Source organism: Etheostoma spectabile, chromosome 23 (assembly GCF_008692095.1).
Source record: "Etheostoma spectabile isolate EspeVRDwgs_2016 chromosome 23, UIUC_Espe_1.0, whole genome shotgun sequence".
Classification (NCBI taxonomy): Eukaryota; Metazoa; Chordata; class Actinopteri; order Perciformes; family Percidae; genus Etheostoma; species Etheostoma spectabile.
In genome coordinates, this window is record NC_045755.1 from 9,402,251 (window position 1) to 9,408,348 (window position 6,098).

At 44.7% G+C, this 6,098-nt stretch overlaps 1 protein-coding gene, 1 long non-coding RNA gene and 1 pseudogene across 17 annotated transcripts in view; 2 read left to right on the top strand and 1 right to left on the bottom strand.

Annotated features, from left to right (window-relative positions):
- nrcama (neuronal cell adhesion molecule a) overlaps nucleotides 1–6,098 on the top strand; it is a 1,100,153-nt gene that overhangs the window by 1,026,606 nt on the left and 67,449 nt on the right. The gene's annotated exons all lie outside the window — the stretch shown is intronic.
- Nucleotides 1–6,098, top strand: part of LOC116673022 (E3 ubiquitin-protein ligase Mdm2-like) — a 26,356-nt pseudogene that overhangs the window by 9,091 nt on the left and 11,167 nt on the right.
- LOC116673024 (uncharacterized) overlaps nucleotides 3,790–6,098 on the bottom strand; it is an 11,913-nt gene continuing 9,604 nt past the window's right edge. The window contains exon 3 of one of the 2 annotated variants that reach the window (XR_004327711.1): nucleotides 3,790–3,896. This is a non-coding gene — a long non-coding RNA (uncharacterized LOC116673024). The remainder of the gene's footprint in view (nucleotides 3,897–6,098) is intronic. The other variant, XR_004327712.1, reaches the window with a different exon arrangement.

Here is a 6,098-nt window from a genome sequence, read left to right on the forward strand (position 1 = left end):
TCCCCACCGTGACTATCCATCTCTGCATAACGTTTGGCAATATTCAGCACGTTGTCACTGAAAAAACTCTAGCGGCTTATCGGCGTGATTGGGGTGTAACGTATTTAAGTGACGCTCAAATTTATTTGGCTTCATGCTGTCCGCTGCGAGCATTTTTAGACACAGCAAACACACAGCACGCACACACACACAGCACACACACAGCACACACACCGGTCTTTCCTCTTCTCCAACTCTAGTCACAGTGAAGCCAAGCGCTAAACACGCTTTTTCGTATTTCCTTGTCTTAGCTTTCCGGTGACTTTTGTCTCATTATCTTTGTCTCTCTCCGGTTCTCTTTTCATCCCTGTTAAAACGTTTCCATGTCGGGGGTTGTTACGTTGAATAACGGAGGCTACAGACAGAACGCAGCCGGAGCTTTCTGTTGACTCAACACCGCTAACCGAGGCAGACCTGTTGTCTTGTAAGTCGTAAAACGTTGCTCTGTCGCAAACGTGACAGAAGTAACTGTAGTGGATGCGCAATTACACTTTATACTAGTACGGCCAAAAAAAAGGCCTGTTCCCCAGGGTCACACGCGCCCCCCCAGGTAACGCACCACGCCCCCTTTGGGGGGCGCGCCCCACTATTTGAGAAGCACTGCATTAGACCCATCAGAGTTCACAAACTAAACCTGCGATACTAAACCCCCCCCCCCCCCCGATCCCTCCTCAGGGCCCTCCGAAAGTCTAGCGGGGGATGAAGATAATTCGGAGGAGGAGGAAGAGGGAGGGAGGAAGAGGAGAAGGTCTGACAGCTACTCCCTGACCTTTGATGACAGTCTGTCGTGGTGCGTGATTGGTGGACTGGAAAGTGTACGGGACAGACACAGCAGCCAATCATCCGACTCCCACAGCACTGTGAGTATCTCTCTCTCTCTCACTGACTCACTCACTCACTCACTCACACTCACAAACACACACACACACACACACACTTCTTTTGTTATAGGGCTGCAAAGATTAATTGATTAGTTGTCAATTATGAAATTAATCGGTAACTATTTTGACAGTTTGATCGTTGAGTAATCTGTTAAAAGAAATTCCATCTTTTTAAATGGGAATTTTTTCTAATTTCTACTCTCATCTGTGACACTAGACTAAATATCTTTGAGTTGTTGACAAAACGAGACATTTGAGGACGTCATATTGGGCTTTTTTAACCATATCCTGACATTTCATAAACCAAACAATTAATTGAGAAATGACAATGAAAACAAATGCTCGTTGCAGCCCTATTTTGTTGATGTAGTATTGTTGTATTGGTTCATAAAAGTGTGTGTGTGTGTGTCTCTCTCTCTCTCTCTCTCTCTCTCTCTCTCTAGTCTGTGAGGTCAGAGGTCACGGTCGCAGACTCGGACAGCGATAACTTCAGTGTTGAATTTGAGGTGGAGTCCATCGACTCTGACGACTACAACGAAGATGACGCGTCTCTGTCTGCAGACGACCAGGTAAACAGGCCTCTGAGTCCCTAATACGGATGAAATGGTATGAAGATGTAACCTCACGCTTACAGTGATCAATATATCACGGTTTTCGGTATTATCGCGTTATTTTTAAGTGGGTTCAATATGTCCATAAAGCACTGATAGGCCGAAACAAGCTGAAATTATATTATACAAAAATATAGGCAATGGGCTTGTAAAAATATTTACAACTCCAACATGAAGTAAACTATGAAGTTGGATGTGGATCTAAAATATAAGCAAATAATAATTCGACTTTCTATGAACTTTATTTACCAAAGCAGGATATATGAAACAATACTAAGAATTACATTTATTTCTCTGTAATAATTAACATGTAACATCACATGTGGCTCCTGGTGTGTTTACTGGCGATTGCACGTCGCTAGCAAACCCGACCTGAGTATCAACACATGGCTGCATAAGTAATATTAAACACTCTGCACATCTATCACAATCTATCAGCAATAAGAAACACAGAAACAGCAGTAAAGCTACAGAATAGTTTCTAATAGTGAGCGCAGTGCGCCTGCAGCTGGGAAGGATTAAACACAGGCTTTCCTCAACGTGGTAATACAGCGATAATAAGGATATTTTAAATAAAAAGGATAACTGTTACCGTCAACATTTCTACCGTTACATCCCCAAAGAATAGGTCTGGTGACGTACCGAATCTTTTCAGTGTCAACAAATCGGATGAAAAGACCACAGCCAACAATAAAGAATTCACTAACAAGTATCGTCTGTCTAGGTATACGAGGTCACCATATTTGAAGAAGAGGACTCCTTCGATGAAGACACAGAGATCACTGAAGCTGTGAGTACACACACGCACACACACAGTACTGCAGGTCTAACTGTGTGTGTTCCTCTCTCTCTCACACACACACACACACACAAACACACAACCGCAGGTCTACCTGTGTGTGTTCCCCACACACACGCACACACACAGTACTGCAGGTCTAACTGTGTGTGTGTTCCTCTCTCCTCACACACACCACCAACACACACACAACCGCAGGTCTACCTGTGTGTGTTCCCCACCACACACCCACCACCACACACACACACAACCGCAGGTCTAACTGTGTGTGTTCCTCTCTCTCTCCTCTCTCCACACACCACACACCACACACACACACACACCACACACACACACACCACACACACACACACACAACACACAACCGCAGGTCTACTGTGGTTTGTCCCCACACACACCACACACACAGTACTGCAGGTCTAACTGTGTGTGTTCCTCCTCACACACACACACACACACCCGCAGGTCTACCTGTGTGTGTTCCCCACCACACACACACACACACACACACACACACAACCGCAGGTCTAACTGTGTGTGTTCCTCTCTCTCACACACACACACACACACACACACACACACACACACACACACACACCAACACACACAACACACCCACACACACCCCCCACACACACACACACCACACACACCGCAGGTCAACTGTTGTGTCCCTCTCTCAGACTACTGGCGCTGTTCGAATGTGTGACGAGTTGACCCACCTCTCCCCAGAAACTGTCTTCGCTGCTGGGCCCTGCCAGATTGGCTTTCGGAGTGTCCGCCTCCTCCAGTCCGAAAGTCCTACCTCCAAGCCAACCGCCCAATCCCAGCCAAAAGAGCCCAGTAGGGAGGGGACACTGCTCTGGGGGGGGGGGACACAAACTAATAATGTGAAAACTGTACACACCTAATGCTACAAGAATTGATATTCAACAACAACAAGTATTAAAAGTATTTTTTTTAAATTTAAGGCCATAAAATGTCTACATTTTGAGATGCTTAGAGAAATTACATTGTAAAAATGTCTTCTTCACAAACTACTAACGATTGATTGGTTGATTGATTGATTGATTGATTGATTGATGTGTCCCCTGAAGGTTCTGATGTCGAGGACAACGAAGGAGTCGACGTTCCAGACGGGAAAAGAGCGAAAACTCCTCTCCTGTCTCAGAGCCTGTCTGACGCCCCCTCGTCTGCACCCAACTCTCAGGATCCCCTCTCGTCCTCGCAGCCTTCGTCCTCCTCGACGGTCTGGACTCCCGAGTCCCAGCCCTCCTCGTCCTCCTACTCCTCCATGGACTCCCAGGAGCTCCTGCCGTCTTCCCCCACCAGTCCTCCTCCTCCCCCCCCAGCCCCCGAGCTGGAGCGCAGCGTGTCGGCCGAGTGGCGGCTGCCGGACTCGTGCCTGGACCCCTGTCTCATCTGTCAGTCCCGGCCGAAGAACGGCTGCATTGTCCACGGACGAACGGGACACCTGATGTCCTGCTACGTCTGCGCCAGGAAGCTGAAGAAGAGGAACAAGCTGTGTCCGGTCTGCAGGCTGCCCATCCAGTCGGTCGTCCTCACCTACATCAGCTGAGACCAGAGGTGGGTAGTAACGAGTTACATTTACTCCGTTACATTTACTTGAGTAAGTCTAACGTTTTTGAAAAAATGTGTACGTCTTCTAGGAGTAGTTATTTTAAATCACTATACTTTTACTTTTACTTGAGTAGATTAGTGAAAAATAAACTGTACTTACTACTCCGCTAACATTAGGCTCCATGAGCTACGTTCTCGTTTAATAAGCCGTCATGTTTTTACCCCCCCGTACGTCTCATTTTGTTTATATTTGACAGAGAGAGAGAGTCTTCCGCTGAACGTGACTATGCTTAACCAATCACACGTCGTTGTGCAGTCACGTGGCCCATATTACTCGTTTCAGCAGCGGGAGACCAATAGACCGTATATAGGGACAAGGTTAGCTTTACACTCGTACAGCAAAGCAAGAAACAGCTACGTTTTGCGGTGTGTTCAGGGTCTACCAAAACAAACGGACATGTCAGCGTTCAACAAACTCAACATCTAACTGAGGAGACCGTAGGGCGGTGGTTTTAGTTTTTGCTGTGGAGAGAGGTGGATGTTGGTCTTTAGGTCACAACATACAGTATGTTTACACATGCAGTATCCATCCAAATTTGATGTGACAAGTCTCTAAGTAAGCTATTTGTATTAATATTTTTTTTTGATGGATTGAACTATAATTCCTAAAGATAATATTATTTTTATCTTTTCGTCCGGTCTGATTGATGCTGTTTAAGAAATAAAATCACGTTACACAAATTACTCACTACTGAGTAGTTTTTTCGTCAAGTACTTTTTTACTTTTACTCAGTAATTATTGGGAGCACTACTTATTACTATATTATTGTCCTTTAATTCTGAAGTAACAGCTACTTTTACCTTGAGTAACAATTTTTGCTACTCTACCCACACATCTAGGCTGAGACACCCGGCACCAATTCCTGTCCTCACTACATCCAGCTGAGCACCCTAGTCCTCATCGTCCTCACCTACTCAGCTGAGACCACCCCAGTCTGTCCTTACACCTCGGAGCTCTATCCATCACCTACATCAGCTGAGACACACAGTCTGATCCTTACCCTGTTCGGAATCATAGATATCCTCACCTACCTCAGCTGAGACACCAGTCCATCCTACTACTCACCTAACCTCAGCTGAGACACCCAGTCTAGACAATCTCTACCTCGTTATCCTCACCTACACATCACCAGCTGAGACACGAGACCACCATAAATCCCGCTCCAGTCTTGTGTCCTTAACCCTCGGATCCGCGCGTACCCCATCACACGACAACCTTTCCCCGCTTTGATCATTTTTGGATTGATCTTTGAACTTCCAACAAGGTTTATCCCGCTTTCACTCGGTCCTCCATCGCTATTGTCTAAACTTAAACATCTAACTTGTATTTAGGCTTTAAAAAAAAATTGCACTTTCCGTCGATCTTACTTCGTTAGCCCTTCCTTTTGATTGTTCCCCCCCAGCTTCAAACAAACCTTCCATTCGTCCCTCGCCCTTTGCTCTTGATCCATTGCATTCTGTTGCGTTGATGATAATTTCCATATATCTCGTCGCCACTGTCACAATTTCGTGTAGTTAGCGCTTATCCCGTCTTAAAGTTTAGATTTTTAAACTGGTCATTTCCAGATATAGGATTGGCCACAACTTCCCATCGTGGCACTCAATTTCCACCACCTAACCCATTATAGAAAAGACAGAAAAGAAAAAAAACACCATCGACACGGGGGCTTATAGTAGACTCCACGGAATTCTGTCACTTCTATAAGACGTTTGTTAAAATTAACCCCGTGACACACTCACCCATACACAAGCCCGCCAATCCGACGTAAAACCTTCCCATACACACACCAACCGCCCTTTTTTTTTTTTTTTTTTTTTTGTATATTTTTTTTTTTTTGTTTTTCTTGATTTTAGGTTTTTTTTTTGCGTTTGCATTTTTCTCCTTTTTATCTAGATGTTTATGGTTTTATATTATTTTCTTTTTCATTTTTTATTTTCTTTCTTTGTTTACTTTATTTTTTTTTTTTGTTTTTTGTTTTTTTTTTGTTTTGTTTTTTTTTTTTTGTTTTTTTTCTCGCCACCATCAACACAACACCACCCATTCACCCCAATCGGATTGTCCCTCCCCCACCTTTCCCACCCCACCACCCACTTGTTTTAATTCTGGAGTTTTGAAGATGAGAATCA